General features: G+C 40.9%; 1 protein-coding gene across 13 annotated transcripts in view; it reads right to left on the reverse strand.

Annotated features, from left to right (window-relative positions):
* RBM20 (RNA binding motif protein 20) overlaps positions 1-16,888 on the reverse strand; it is a 97,866-nt gene that overhangs the window by 23,554 nt on the left and 57,424 nt on the right. The window lies entirely within an intron of this gene.

The raw sequence follows: 16,888 nt of genomic DNA on the forward strand, positions 1-16,888 counted from the left end.
AAAATGTATCCACAGCACACCATCTTCCCTTCCACATCTGCTGCCACATCTCTTTCAATCAAAAAGTTAATTGGTAGACAACTATGCCAAAGATCTTGCTTTAAAACCCTTATTTCATCCCTTATCAGTCTCTGGATCAAAGTTTCAACTCATTTTAAGTACACATAGGACTTAAGTTTCTAATGAAGACCAGGAATGGAGGCCTCCCACACCATCCCTGAATCAGCAACTTTTCTCCCTCTCTGCACTTCATGCAAAGCTCCAGCCTCCCTTGCTGAGACATCGCTGATCCTGACTGATTTTGTGATATCACCATTATTCCCTTTTCCCACAAAGCAGGAGGATATGAAGAAAAAGACACCCAATGGGATTTTAAAGCAAGCTCCACAGGTATTTCCCACCTAGCACATCTGGCTGCATAAAGATGAAGCAAGATGAAATATTCCACATGCATTTATTTTAATTGTCTACAGTTCTTGTGTTATTAATCTGCACAGCACCCTGTTCTGTAGCAAAGCCTGTAGTTTCCCTGTTAAGCAAATGCAACTATAAAGGAGGAAAAAAACTGAAATGAGAAGCGACTACAAACAGGCTGTCCTGAAGAGTTTTCCTGGTTCAGCTGGAATGTAAGACAAAATTTCTGCAGTACCAGCTGGTGAAAATTAAGGTCTTTACACTTCCTAGAAATAAGAGGTACACTGAGTGTTGTCCTTTAAGTCTCGTACATGGGATGAATAAATGACTGAATTGCCTGCTTGAATTCCAGAGCTGGGAAAATAAGAGATGAATTTTCAGGCATACAGTGGTTCCTTGCTTTGGGAAACACCTTTGAGACACCTCACCAGTTCACAGCACCACCACCAAAACACCATTTTCATGCTCCTACTGGAAAAATGTTATCCTTAACTTTCCACCACCCCTGCTCACAGACAGCACAGCTACTCAGTGCATTACAAATGGCTGTTCATTCTGACAGTGAGAGCACAGAGCACTCACACAACAGGGATGTGGTCCAAAGCTCAATTAATTTATATTGTAAAAATGTATTGAGTTTCAATTGAGGCCTTTCAAAGTAGCAGGAACTATGCATCAACCACCACGCAACCCTCACTGTTAATAATTGGCCAATTTGCTAAACTGCATGGATGAAGCTGTAGTTAATGATAAATGTCTTGTCAGCATGCTACATTTGAAAACCACAAATTAGGAAAACATCTGCTGAAATCCAAAGTATGACTAAGAGAAAATGAATGGGTTTCATATTTAACATTTAACTTCCACTAGCAACTGCAAGGCACATCTGTCTCCCAAAATACAGAACACCGTTTGGATAAATGCATCATTATGTAATGACATGATTCCCTGCCAGCACAGGCTGACACCAGTGCTCAGCTTCAGAGCTGAGGTGCCTTCTATTTTCCCATGTGGTTTCCATCACTTACCCTCTGACTTGCACTTACAACCCAGTTTGCTGTAAATTTGATTACAAATGAGAGTCAGGGCACAAGTACAGTCAAAACAACATGGAGGGCCTCACAAACCCCAGCTCAGGAGATCATACACAGTCATTGCCACTGGGAGACATGGCATGGCCCTGTGCCTAGGCTGCATTGTGCCACCAGCATCTAGAGTGCCCTGACTCACAGTGTATTTTCTGGCATTTACCACAGTCCTGACAACTGTTTCATTTTATAGCTAGCTATACCCTTTCTTCTTTAAGTAGCTACAAAACTCTGTCAAAAACTTTCACAAAGCATGCAAATAAGACCTGCCCAGTGGTCTCAAAAAGAAAAGCCAGCAGCATATAATGTTTTCAGCTCAGGAGCCACAGATGACGCCTGTTCCCAGCAATCTAATTCCACTGTGCTGCAAGCCTACGCAGCAGTGTGCTTATCCCAACAGCTGCAGCCACTTCCCAGCTCTGGTGGCTACCTGCTGGACACAGGCATGGGCTCCCTCTCCTGAGAAACCATCTCACTTGACACTGCCACAAGGCCTGAAGCTGCCTCAGCCTCCTCATGTTGTGACCAAGTTTGGAGCACTGCTTCCAAGATTGCACCACCAGCTGGGCATGCCCTAGGTGCTGGCTCTCCCCAGCTCTGCGCTCGCTTCTAGGATCTGCTGCTGGGTGTGGGGAAGGCAACGCCAGCAGTGCCCTGCACTGGAAGTGCTCTGGCCACTTCAGACCAACAGCCTTGGATTCTGCTGAGGAGCCGGGCAGCACCAGCTCCCTGCACCTGCCAGCTTCATCCCTGGATTGCAAACCAACAGTCCCAACCAGGGAAAGACTGGGGCTATGGGAAACCTTACCAAAAATGAATGTTGCACGAAGAAGCCACAGCCTCTAATCCACTTAGAGAGGGACAGAATAAGAGGGAACAGTTGTTCCCATGCACCAGTAGGTTTGGAAATGGCCAAACCTTCAAAATTCATGTCTGTTATGAATTTCCAGATTTCAGGGTGTTTCGGGTTGCAAAGTTTATCCTCCCACAGCAGAAACAGAATATTTTATCTTCTAACCAAGGCAAAGAAGGAAGTGCTTGTTCTTGGGTCAGTGAGAAAGCAGATACGCAGATGAAAGGTTGAAGAAGAGCTGTACGTAAAGCATCTTTTAGAGAGACATCCAGCTTTGAGGATTTCTGTTTTGCTCTGAAATACATGGCACAAGAGATATACCAGACCAGCATGTACAGCTTTGAAGGTTTCTTTCTTTCTATTCTACTATCACAATGTTTATATATTTGATAATGTAATTTTGTAAATAATCTTGCTACAGACTTACTAACATAGTGGAAAGCACAAACACAAGGTGAGGATAGCACTCAACTAAGGTATTTTGTGGGTGCCATTCCCCATTTAGACACAGACACCTCCCACCCCAGCTCATCATCAGGTTACCAAAAGGCAGCCCCCACCTGCTTGTGGGGGGTCTCTGCCACAAGATGATTGAAAGCAGCTGAATGAAGCTCTCATTCTCCATCAAGTGCTCAGGGAATTGGCCTGCGTCAGACAGAGTCAGCTCTATCCCGTGCAAAACATTCCCGATTATAAGGTCAGCAATGTAAAACGTAAACAGAAGATGTCCTCTGCAATTATTTATTTAACACCCGCTGTACAGCTGGCCTACACCAGCACCACCAGGAATGCCAGAAATGGTGTTTCTTTGCTAAAATAATGACAGGCAGCAGTGCTGCCGCACAGTCTCGACAAAGAAATCCATAATCCAGACAAGTTTTCACACAGCTCTGAGAGACAGGAGTTGAAATTGTACATTGATATCGCAGCACTCACAATGGGATTGCAAACACTGGCAAGGTCATATCACCATAAATCAATTCAGCCCACCGGCTATCCCTGTAATCTTTATTATGCTTTTAGTATCCAGGAACAGTGTCAGAGGTAAGGTATCTAGATGGCTGGATTATTTGAGCAATCCTGTCTACAAGAGTGATGAAAAGGTTGGCCACAAAACATGTCTATCAGAATAGACAAACAACCTGGAACTTGATTTTCAACTGACAAAACTAAGGGTTTCAAAATGCTGCCCAGCACCTTTCAAAATTAAGAAATAAACAAAAAAAATCTGGACTAATAAACTGGTGATCTGAGTTGCAACTACTTAAACAAACAAATATTTGAAACGCTGCATAAGGTGTGAATTTGAATACTTTAAAAAAAAAAAGGCTAATTCATAGCAGTGCAGAATTTTTCTTGCATCTTCCATGAATCTTGTGTATCTTCTAGGATTGTTGCATTCCCTCCCCTGAGACATGTCTTTACTTTTAATTGCACTCACCTGTCAAAATATTTGCTTGAGAAATTTTTAATAATTTTAATTCCAAAATGTGCCCTTCCCTCCTCTCCCCAGGCAGTCTGTATTACTGTTAAAATTGCAGAATTAAAATGATAAAGACAATAACATACCCAAGTATCCTAAATGTATCCCCACTCGACACTGATAGAGTATTAGACTTGAATGTGTGCAGTAGCATGCTGGTTTTTCTAAAGCTGTTTCTGAATCAATTTTTCTAACAGTTAGCAAACTTTAAAATCATGATCCAGGACTCCTGAATACATCACACAGAACCATTTCCTAATTATGCAAGCACAAAATCATTCTGTCATGCAGAAATGTGAACACTCCTTCTCTGTAATATATTGTTTATGTGAAATGTATTGGGCTGCCTTCTCTAAATTCATCCAAAACAATTGCCACTGTAATAAAAAAAACAAATAAAAATGCCTTAAAAATATACAAATCAACTGTTTGATGATAAATTTGGCAAGATATTAGGGGCAGATATAAATTTCAAATTAAAATGCATCATTTGATAGTACTTCATTAAAATTACACATTTGTATGTGAGGACAGAATCCAGCCTCTTTAACACAAGGGAACGACAATGTCATATTTCAAACACTGGTAGGAGTAAAGACAAAGTTCAGCAAACTCCACAACATATATTAATTATAACAAAATTTAATTATTATAATTACATTATAATGCTGTTTTGCTAATTATTGCTATTAATAATGAAGCATCTATATTCACTTTTGCTTATTGATTAAATCCAACACTTACACCCACAAAGACTGGACCATTGGTTAAAAAATCAACTCTGGAACTTTTTCCTATACCCTTAGATTATTTCTGGCTGGTACTATATAACTGTTCACTTTCCCTTCAGTTCCACAAGAAGTTTTTTTGTTTTTTTTTGTCCTTTAAGTGAAATAAATCTCTTGGTCAGAAAAGCTTGGAAAGACTGCTGAAAGGAGAAAATCCTTCACCTTTATAATTTAAGCTCTGAAATCATCTACCACCAAAATTTTTATTTTTTTTTTCCTGAGTTCTGGCTAGAAATGATAAAAAAAAGAGATCACTTTTCCCAGTAAGTTCAGCTAATGATGGGGAGCACTAAAAACCTTAAGCTACTTTAATACATATATAAGCTGCAAGCAAAACCCTTCTTATCCCAAATAGCAATTCCTAAACCCTTCCATTACACTACTGAGAGAGGAAAATAAAACATCAGCCAACGTATACATAGGCTTTGCCAAGTGAGTTTTGAATGTTTGGCAATGCTAAACTCTACTATCCGGACAATTATCCAACCTAACGGTTATCTGGAAGAAAAAATGTAAAATGCTATCACAAAGCTGCTAACACTGGCATTTACAAATCTAATGGAAGTGCTTGCGTCCTACCAAGAGTCCTTCTGCTCATGTGAAGCTTGCAAGCCAAAAGGTTCTCCTGCCAGGCAATTTTCACTGAGAAAGGAACAAGATAAAGGGGAAAACCACAGTAGCTTTGTCTTGGATACCAGTTCTTCCTTGTGATCACAGAAATAAAATTGGAAGTGATCTTAGGAGGATGGCTAGACCAGTTCCTGAAGCGGGATCAAGCTGAATTCAACCACTCGGGACATATTTGTTTAATCTACTTTCAGGAATCTTTGGTGAATATTTCATGACTTCCAGGGATAATTAATTGCTAAAATCCCCTTAATTTTATAAAACTCTTCAAAAGCCTATGGTGGCTGCCCGCTGACACACTAAGCCTGTCTTCCCATGCACACAGAGAAGGGCTTCTCTTACCTTCCTTTAGCTGCTGCTATCGTATCTTCTCTGCAATCATCCCTTTCTCTACACATTTTGTGTGCCACATTTATTTGCAATCCCAGGCCAATTACTTTTCTTTATAACAGCACAGGCCTGTGGTTCCCTGTTACATCCAACCCCTTTTCTGAAGCGATATTGCCCAGATATGCTGGTTGGGAGGAATCTCGGGAGCTCAGCTGGTCTGACTTCCCACACAATAAGGATTTCTAGCTCAGTCCTTGCTTCTTTTGACTGTCCAATGGATTAATTGTATTACCATTTCATTTTATCCTCATCAATATTGCATCCACATTACATCAGATCTGGCTTGTCAGGATTACTCTGAATTCCCATGGTGCCTCCAGAGCACTTGTAAATCCTCTCCTCTTGGCACCAATTGCAGAATTAATGGATACTTTGCTCACCCAAGTTATCAATGAAGGCGTCAAATAAACTAAGGACTGTTATAAATAAAGAAGCTGTGGTGCGCTTTCCATTTGCTCTCCAAACACCATTAATTCAAGGACAGGTTATCCACCTTGAAGCTCTGCTTTGTATGCTTAGGAGACCATGTTTTTCCCTCCCTGACAGTCTCTTCTGCTAAAAAAAAAATAAAAATTGAAAAGTCATATTTGCATTTGCAAGAATAAAAGGGTAGATTACCTCTGGTGAGACTGATTTCTTATTAACTACTCTTGCTCTATATTTCTGCAAAGTTGTCTCAGATTGTTGTTTAAAATCAACTACATGTTCTGGCTACTTTGCAACAACATTTGTTTCTGTTTCATTCTAGTTGCTTTCAGTCGCTGAATCTGGTGCCACAGAAAACAGTTGGCACTTACAATACAAGAATAATACCAGGTACCATCGAGGTCTGTGCTGGCCATCACATTTCCTGTGTATGTTACTCAGGACACAGTCTATCCTGAAAATATGCTTCTTATAATGTGTGGAACTCCAGATTGCATACCAGGCTTATTTCTGCTTACCCCCATGCAATGCATCTCTCCATAAATATTTAGTTAGGTAAAGTTCAGCTCTTTTCAAGTAAGGCACATAGTCAAGCAAATGTACTACCTAAATCCAAGGCTCCAAGTAATTATTTCCAAAAGCTGGGGAAGTTATAATATTGTTTCATGATATTTAAATGTTGTTTGGCTTTGATGATGTGCCCCAGTATGTCAAAGATGTCTCTGAGCATTACTGTGCACATAGGAACATTGGTCTATATTTTGAATTTCAGTAGGCAGCCATACTAATTCCTTTAGCTATACTGCAAGTATCTAACTGCTACTGCTTCCCAAGGAAATGTAATTCTTTATTTACTGAAATTAAAGAACTATATTTTTTAAGTGTATTTTAAATGCATGCTAAAACCTGTCAGAAATAGCTATAGCACCAGATCAGTGCCCCCAGTAACATGTTGCGAAGTTCTAAATTAGCAGAGAAATCGTGCCACAGTTTTGTGTCACTTTCAGGGCTTGCTGTGACAGTCTGGCAGTGCCATGCTGCCTGTGCCTGCCTCCCCAGCACCCCTTCTGCAACAGCTCTCATCAACTAGGTTTCAAACACCCTTTACTGACCATAGTCCTGGTTGGCTGGATGATCCCTGCAAACCAGCATGCCAGCAGAGGTCCTGTAAGGAGGGGTGCTGGGGGACCCCAACAGCCACAGGCCCTGTGCATGGTGGTGTCGGGGCGCGAAGTGCCCATGTCCCAAACCTCTCCTGCTCCTGCCCCAAGCTGCCAACAGAACAGTCCTGGGGACTTGCCTGGGGCCGAGGAGCACAGAAGGTCTTTTGTGAGATGAAAAGCAGGAGAAAAGGTGGTATGGACCATAATGCAAATCCACAGGGTGAGTCAAAGGACAGGGACAAGGTTAGCATTGGCAGAACCAGGTAACTTGGGAACAGGGCAAGCGGCTCCAGCAGATGCGCCCCTGCTCCGGGGTGCTCCTGCTCTGCCACACAGCTCCGTGCTCCCTGTCTCCCCTTGGAAATAATAGAATTCTGGGGGGAAAGGATCTGGAAAGCTTATTTTAATGTGTCGAAGAAAAGAAAATGCAGACCTTAAAAAAGACAAAAAACCAAAAACCAAAAAAAAAAGTCAGAAACCCTTTAAAGGTTTAGCCATGAGCACATAGACAAACATCCAACCGAAAAATAATCCTTGACGTATAGTATTTACTACAAGAGATACTACATTAATATCTCACTATACCTTCTGCTAATGTGTTCTCTGTATGGCATTGTTAACCACTACAATAATAAGTTTGAATGTATCAATATCTTGCAGTGCCTGGAGGCACAGCTGTTTTCATTTGTATGTTGAAAGTAGGAGCCATAATATGGTAGGCGGATAATTCGTCATCTGAATAAGCCATTTCTATTTCACAGTAACATAAGACAATATAAAAGGCCTTTTACCAAGGTAATATCTTCAGTTTGTAGACAGGAAAATGACGTATATCTGTGGAAAGGGTAGAGTACGAAGAAGGATTTTTATTTCTAAAGTAGCTTCATTTGTGTTCAAAGAAAGGATTGCCATTTGTGGGAGAAAAAAATTAAACTCCCCTTTTATTTTTAAATATTAATGCCAAGTATAGATTTGAAAAGTTTAATGAAAAAGTGTATTAGTGAACCAAGTCTCTGGCAGAACACTACTGACACAGGCTACGGAAATCACATGCAAACCTGAGCTCTTCTGTTTGTACCTTTGGTCAGCCAAAAAGTGACAGCTTGTGACTACAAGACACCCAGGAGCATCACAATCATTTCAGAAATAATCTAGTATCACCATCTCCCCTAAAAGCTGTTTACATGCTATGTGCTACTAACCAAGATAGCACACAAGTGCATGAGCAGAAATGCTGGAATAGCTCCTATCTGAAGTGGCCGAGATGATTTACTTTCTCTTTACTGCTAATGTTGAAATGTTGGCAATTTAAAGTAATAAGTTTTTTAAAAACCCAGACAAAGCCCCCGAAGCTTCAGTTATTTTTCAATCAGATTTATGATTAGAAAATCAGAACCTCTGTGGATTTCCTAAGATATATATATATTACACAGCTATGTACTTCAGCCTATTTTTCAGTTTTCCTTTTATGCATATTTCAAAACAACATAAATGTTATAAATTCCTATTGTTTAGCTGCTCACACACACTACTGGAGTACATAAATTATACATGAACTTTGTGAAGCCCCAGTCTAATTCAGCAGTTACTGAATCATACTGCAAAGCCTTTCTTGATTTCACTGAAGCAAGAGCAATGCTCCTGTATCCCTTTTTGGTTATATTTAATTTAAGCATAAAACATCAAAGAAGTTTGCTCTCTTTCCATGATCTCTTTGAAATCTTTAATACTAGGCCATAATATTCATACTGCTACACAGAAGTAATATGCAGCATATTTTAGCCTAGAAACTTTCATTATCTGTTTTGCAATGAATGTTGCTGACTGTTTTCTTTAATGCATTCGTATTTCTATGTTAAAGAAATTAAACATGAATCTTAAAAGATATATAGGAGGTTTTCTTTAATTTTCTTATGTTAGAGGGCAACAGTTGTATGAATCAGACCTGAGCATGTTTCTTCTGGCAGAAAACAGCCTGTGCCAGCCTGTTGCAACTCTTTGGCTTTGAGAAGTTTAATTTATTTTCTTGAATAATAAACTGCCACTCAATCAACCTTATGAAACAAAACATAAAACAGGACTGTGCTTAAATCTTGAACAGGAACCAAAAGAGTTTTCCACAAAGGAAACAAAATTGGAAGAGGCATTTTGAATTAAATAAAATCAATTATTTTGTTCTCTTTTTCTGTCTGCCTTCAGTATTAATTAGGAGTAACTGACAGTTAATATGCTCCAAGCTCTGCATGGTAAAATTGATTAGTATACTAAGACAGAAAATAAGAATCAGTTTTTGATGAAAAATATCAGGTTTCAGAGCACTGCATGTGGCAGCTGTGAGGAAGGGAAAAGTGTGAAGATATTAACCTATCCCAAACACTGAACTGGGCATTTGCCCAGTCCTGCTGACAGAACTGTCAATGGAGATGGCCGGCCACTACTTTTTGGTTAAGCACTGCCTTATTTCCTCTTAATTTTCACTTGATGGTTCATCCATTTTTACTATAATGCACATGCTCTGCTCAGTAGCTATTGTCTAAATGTCAAAGAAGCTTACATGATTGAAGAAAAATAAGTTTTTACTTATCCCACTGGCCTGCACAGTAGATGTTACACCTTGTGTTATTGATGTGCCTTTTAACTGCAAAACACCCTAGGACCCAGATTCATTTTTTGTGTGAAAAGATGTCTGTGAGAATTATTACTGCTATTGCTTCTGGGGTTTTTTTTAATATTATTTTATTTAATATTACTGTATTTATTTACCAGGCTTTACTTCTGAAAATAAAAAGCTCTCTTGAAGTATAAAGTATCAGTTATTAGAAAAACCCCAAATGATAAAATGACAAAACAGACAAAAATAATATTGCCTTGAGTCTTCTTTTTTCTTTTTTTATTCCAAAGAACTCTGTTCCTAGACTAGTGATATTTCCAAATTCAAGCGTCTTTGAAATATTTTGGTATTTTGAGTTCTTTCACGTTTTACAAATAATTCTTTGCCCACTGGTTGTAAACAGCACTAATATAATTCTGCTTTGTGCCTACTAACACAGACTATGAGGCTTATTACCGGGTGGTTAACCATGGCAAATCAATAGGATACAATTGGGTGTGGAATGTCTTTTAAAGTCTAAAAGCACTTTATTACAAAAAGCTAAGCACGATAAGAAGCTACTGCCCAAAGCAGATCGTATCTTTAATCTGAAATCCCAGTTAGCTGTTGCCGCCAGAGCTGCGCTTTCCTGTCTTTTCCCTTCGTTACGGAAAGAGCTGTACTTCAAAATTAAATTTTAAAGATCGCTAAGATACTCCACTTGGCATATTAGCGTCCCTTCTTTCTGAGAGGACGGGGACACAGGCATTTCGGCACGGCGGTGGGTGGACACGGGTGACACGACGTGATCTTACCTTCTTGCAACATGAAGGGCTGCCGGGAGCAGCGAGCTGGTGCGGAGGGAGCGCGGCCAGGAGCCGATGTCAGCGTTGCGCACATGCCTCCCAGTAACATCCCACTGACATTCTACCTGCTCTCTGCACCCCGATTATTTACAAGCTTCCTTCCAGAAAGTCACAACTTTAGGAATGAAAAAAACCCACCCCAAATGGAGGACTGGAAGGCGGATCACGTGGCCACCAGGAGCCGGTCCTGTTGCATTACACGCAGCAAGTGTGGATGGCAAACAATATCGGTTGATGTTTATGCCATATGTTCTCTTCACGTATCAGCACCAAAATCCTGTTTCTGTACAGTGTAATACCACAGGATCCTACTGGGAAGAGGGTCACAGTCTAATTAGGCAAACTGCAGAAAAAACACGGCTCACTAATGATGACTGAGGGAGACTGAATTTTACAAAGCAAACCCTCTGGAAGGCAACAAGCATTACCCACAGCTGAAGTTTTAACAGTTTCTTAAAACATGCACTCAAATACATCACATTTTACCCCTCGAGCAATTTGTCCATGTTCGGGCTGGCTTCTTCCTAAGGATAGTTGAAGTTTTGAGGAAAGACACTGCTGATATTTGTTAGCTCGAGCAGTATTATCGCTCAAATCAGCTATCTGCCCGCTCGGAAACATACAGCGAAAGGAAAAGTCATCATCCAGCACTAATCCACTGCACCAAAAGTGTACGAGCGCTGACCTCTGCCATAAGTTCTGCTGGGACCCCAAAGCAAGAGCAAGCGGTAATGCAGAGCCTGCACATGCCCATGCAGCCTTTGGCATGTTATCTCAGAAGGCTTCTTCTTATTGCTGATCCACCTTTTCCTTGAAAACCAAAGCTTTCCAAGAACAAATTTTGCACTTCCACAAACTGAAATATATTACGCCTTACATCTGGGTGGCAAAATCAAGGATCTTTCCCGTATTTCACGTTACTAAAAAATTAACATAGACAGAAAACATTCTATTTTGCTGTCTCTGCTTCTAACATGACATAGTATGTATGTCAGTTAAGAAATAAATTCTATTATTAAGAAATAAATGAGCTGTTCTCTCATATCCAAAGATCAAAATAAGGCAAATATATATATTCCTATTTTGCCACAGGGATATAAGCCTCTTCAGCCCATCAGACGATGTTTCTTACAGCAAGAGTTTGTTAAACTTCCTTTTTCCAGCATTAGTCTGGAAACCTTTCGCAATAGCACTGGCACTCTGTATGTGACATGATCCTTCTATGGAAGACGCCGTTTCCAAAATTACCTTGCAGTAAAGCAAACCACAAACTAAATCAGCCTGCAAGTACACACCTCTTACCTTTAAAAAAATATAAATTATAATCCTGCAATACTTCACACTCACTCAAAGTGGAGACCTGGAGGGTTCTCCATCGATATTTTTTAATTTTTTCTTCCCTTATTTCTTCCTTCCTGCACCAAGCCAGAGAGCTCTCCCCGCCCCTCAAAAGGAGAACACTATTGTTCAAGTTTTTGGATTTTCTCCAAATATAAAACCCCCAATGTTTAAGAGATGGGAAAGACCATGACTGAAAGGGGAAAGGCACCTAACAGGTGGTCCAAGGGGGTTCCTTCACACATACAACTCCCATCAGGAAACAGCGTAAAATTCAGGGCAAGGAGAAGGAATTAGTAAAAGCTACAGGGCTTTTCTACAGCCTGTCACATCTCCCCCCAGCACAGGCGCCCTCATGTTCTGCTCTGCATCTGCATTACATTAAACGGGGTAAAGAAACACAAACCAACTTTCACTCGAATCTGAACTCTCCACTTCGTGTCACCCTCAGGACAATCATGTGAAGCACATATGGCGAGCTCAGCCTGGGAACCGCACGGGGACCTTTCCGGCCAGGAGCAGAGCTAATCCCCACCACTGCCCGCACATGGTTCATGTGACTGAGCGCTGCAGGTTCTCCCTGCCCGCAGCTGCCAGCCCAGGCGTGGGGCTGGCCAACTGCTCCCTGTCAGCAGGCGGACTGGCATTTTTTCCACCGAGTCAGAGCAGGCCAATGGTGAAGGAAAGCAAGGAGAGTAACACAGGCACTTTGAGTTCAGAAAACACTGCCTAACACACAGGCTGCATGATCTCTTTGAAGAGGGAAAAAATTCATTCTCTCAGCTACACAGTTTTCCCCAACCTGCATTTTCATATGTCATCAGATACTTGAGTTTCCCTTCACATCCAGGGAAAGAACGTGCCCCAAAACCGCAGTGTTCCAGGCAGTCTGGCAAGTCTCATCCCTGTGGCATGTCCTAACCTCATCTATCTGCTAACCTAGGAGGAAAGAAGAAGCAGAAAGAAACCAGCAGCTAGTCCTTTCCCTACTTGCCCCCAACGAAAGACCTGCCATTCAGAATAAACCAGTTAACAGTCACTAAGATGTGCCTTTTAAGCTTTTTTTTGCAACCTTAAAAGCGATCAAAAGGAATCAAAATAAACATTAATTTTTAAAGTGGATGGACTTCAGAGACAGACTGTGAAGTCTCTCAGCTGGTTCAGTTTCAGCTGGGAGTATCTTCATTGTTTTCAGATAGTCTCAATACTCACCTTTTTGGTACATGCATGGTCTCCTGACTGCCTAATGCCCTCTGCTAAGGTAATATAATACTCTCAGAACTGGTGAGATGAGAAAGGCTCACTGGCAGTCTTTAAATATTAGTGGGAGTAAGGAAAAAAAAACATTCAGACCAAATGGATCAAAAAATGAAAAAGCATAGATGCAGTAATGCAGCTGAGAACAGACTTTAGCTGAGCAGTTGGCACACAAGGACAGATATCGTGTCAAAGGCAAGAATATATTTGACGAGGAGCTATAAGTCCTGTGATGCAGCTTTTCAGGAAATTTTGCTCTCTCACACTCTAATTTGGGACTTTTTAGGCTTGACTTTGTAATTTAGTGGTCAATCATTTTATATAAATGACCTAAGCATAATTTCTGGGCTCTGATGTCTCTCCACATTTTTAAAAACTCTTTTTATTGCAGCAAGCACAAAAAAAAAGTTAGAATCTGCCCCTATCTCCAGAAACTCTGGATCATACTATTGCTGTTACAAAAAACATCAGTACGTCATTTGGAAAACATCCTGAGAAGTCAGATGCATCAATGCAAGCCAAGCAGGAATGTGACAGATCAATTTGAATATTTAAACATCAGATTTTAGAAAAAGGATTGGACCAAGATCTTCAGACGTGGGAGCATCCCCACTCAGAGAAGATTACTGAATAGAGAACACATCCTGCTATTTGGATGGAACATGAGCCTAAAAGTCTCTTGGCATAAACCACTTTTTACAGAGTGGGGTTTAGAAGAAGCTGATCTCCATATTCCACAAAAATGGGCTTTAGAGTCATGCTTCTTTAATACCCAAGAAACGAGATACTGGCAGACAGAATTGTGGTTGGATCTGCTGTAAGAATTCCCACATTTCTATAACAATCAAATAAGGGTTTTTTTAAATGCAGTGTGTTTCATTCCTCTCAATCTCTACAATGTAATGTACAGTAAAACAGAGATTATCTTCTTCACCCAAGAAAAAACTTAAGCTGTCTTCACAGTGCATGCAGAAAATTCACATGTATTTTTTCTGCTTTTACTCGTAGCCAGTCATTCCTCCTGAGCACCCATCCTGCTTCATATAACAACATTCAAACAGATTATTTTAAAAAGGTAAGTTACTATTCTTTTTGTAGCCAGCATTGAAGCCTGATTTGACAAAGACATGAAACCACCTTCCTTACTGGGACTGGAACCAGACAACTTCATCTACAACTTCTTTATGATAGACAGGCAAACTGAATATATGTCTTGAATGTCTATATCTAAACTAAGAAGTTGAAGACAAAAAATATTCCACACAACTAGGATTCCAAAATGTTTGGGTATCTGGATGTTGACATTTTTTAACAACCACTAGAAAGACCATTCAAACTTCATAAATACTTTTTAACATGACATCAAGAAACATTGACAGACCTTAACATAGTCTTCTGGGATTATAAGTGCAACTACTGTTACATACTAAAACAGGCCCACATCAATATTTCTAAATATTTTTTTTTAGATGCTTAAGTGCCTGTAGAGATTGAGGCTTCAAAGATTGACAGCACCAAATCTACCTGCCAATATATACTACTGAAATCACAGTGTAGTGCTGCTGCCAGGGTCCAGGTCCCTGGTACCAGGGGGGATGAGCTGTAAAACCTGGGTTTGGGATAATAAAGGACCCTCTGGGTCACACAGTATGAAATATCTGTGTTACACCTGAGGTCAGACTCAACTCTGTAGTGGTCCTTTCTAGCTAAGAAAACCTCTACCAAGCTGAGATTTGCTCATGTCTCTAGCATTCATGCTTCTTCTGCACCTGGCTCAAGGACTGTGCTAATCAAACACTCTAACACAAGTACTTTTGCTGCACGTAAAATACAGTTTAGCAGAGAAAATAGTTATCATTTAAGCAGGACCAATAAATCCACATATGTATAATGTAGGTTGAAGCCTTCTCACTTCAGAGAAGTGCTGGCCTCCTGTACTACTGCTGGCTGCTTCCATCTGAGGGCAGAGCACAGTTACATGCTTTAATGATGTTTTTCCTACTTTTCTGTTATTCCTACTAGGTTTTATATTGTAGTCCACAGTGAATGCAATGGTTCATTATCGCATAGGAAAATAATTTGGTGGATGCAATAGCAGGTGAATATAATGTTCAGTGCTCAGCACTGTTATAAAGAGATCCTGAGCAGTTTCCACAACTGCATTGGTTTTCAGTTACTTAATTGGATTACCTAAAATACTCCTGCACAACAGAACAGTCTCAAAGCTTCTTGACAGATTTAATAAGCCTTCAGTCAGGTCTTCTAGCTATGATCAAGCCTGTGGTCACTGTGTTGGTAATGCTTTCAGACACTTTCACCCTCTGACTTGTCTACTGAAAGCAAAGCCTTCGTTCATCACCAGAGCTTCAATGAGAATAATACAAACAATAAGCACTGCTGCCCTCTCCAGAATTATCATACAGATAACTTAGTTGTCTACCTAGGTGTTATTGATGAAAACTCACTAACAAGTAATTTAGTCGAGTTTCGTCCCATTTGGCCATACATTTGGAAAAGGACATGGTCAGCTAGGCTTTCTCCAATACAGGATGGTGTTTCCTTCAAGACATCTGGTCCTGCTCAGTTATTCTCACCTAATACAATGCACTGATGTTGTAGCAATTACTATTGCAGAACTGCTATTAATTTGCAGCACAAGAAAGATTCATTTATTTTCTCCTCTAGGAATGAGTGTGGCTCAGTACATGGAGCTAGACAGCCCAGCTCCTCAGCAGCTCTGCCAGGAGCATGCAGAGGTACGCAAAAAAGCTCTTTCCCTGTCTTGTATGTCGGTCCTGAGAGGTGTGATGGAGACAGCTAGTCCCAAGTGCCATCTGCCACACTACATGTGAGCATCACACTCTGCTGCCCCTTCACATGCCTGCCTGGATTAGCCAGTGTCAACAAGATAGTTACACCCTTCCCTATATGGGCACATGTGGGGCATCCAACTCCACGTGCACCATGAGGGAGGGACTGCAGGGAGAGGACAGACAAAACACAGGCTTGAAGCCTTAGGAAGCAATGCCAATCTCCTCCTGACTCTTGAAACAGGATCAGAGACCCTGGGAACAGAGCCCTGGAGTGAAGTCGAACACACTGAGCAGATATTGTCCTGAACATGAGTCACCTGATGGCAAGGCATAAGACAACCCAGCGTTTTGGTGCTGCCAGCCTTTTTGGTTCTTCATCTCTCACCCTCTCCAGGTTTTGCACAGCTGGTGTGGTGAGTACAGCAGCCCTTGAGCATCTGGAATTGATGCTCAAAGGGAAAAGCTCAAAGATCTCACCAGTCTGGGGTATCTCCAGGCGGGGTGCATTTATCACCAGTGCTCCAAAGGCAGGAGGGAACAAACCCAGATTGCACTGGGTGCTTTCTCTGTCTGTCACATGCTATGTTTGCTCAGGAGAAGGTTGTTGACCCAGAGCATGAACAAGGACATGCCAATGGTCCTTTTGGCCTCTTGGTCTCCACGGAGGGAAAGAGGACAAGCAACACAAATTCTATAAACAGATCATGGAAAGGATACACATGTTTAAAATTAACCAAAAGGTTGGCTTGAAGATGCCCTAAGGTGGTAAGTCTGGGGGTTGTGCAGAAAATG

Source organism: Cyanistes caeruleus, chromosome 8, assembly GCF_971803275.1.
Source record: "Cyanistes caeruleus chromosome 8, bCyaCae1.hap1.1, whole genome shotgun sequence".
Classification (NCBI taxonomy): Eukaryota; Metazoa; Chordata; class Aves; order Passeriformes; family Paridae; genus Cyanistes; species Cyanistes caeruleus.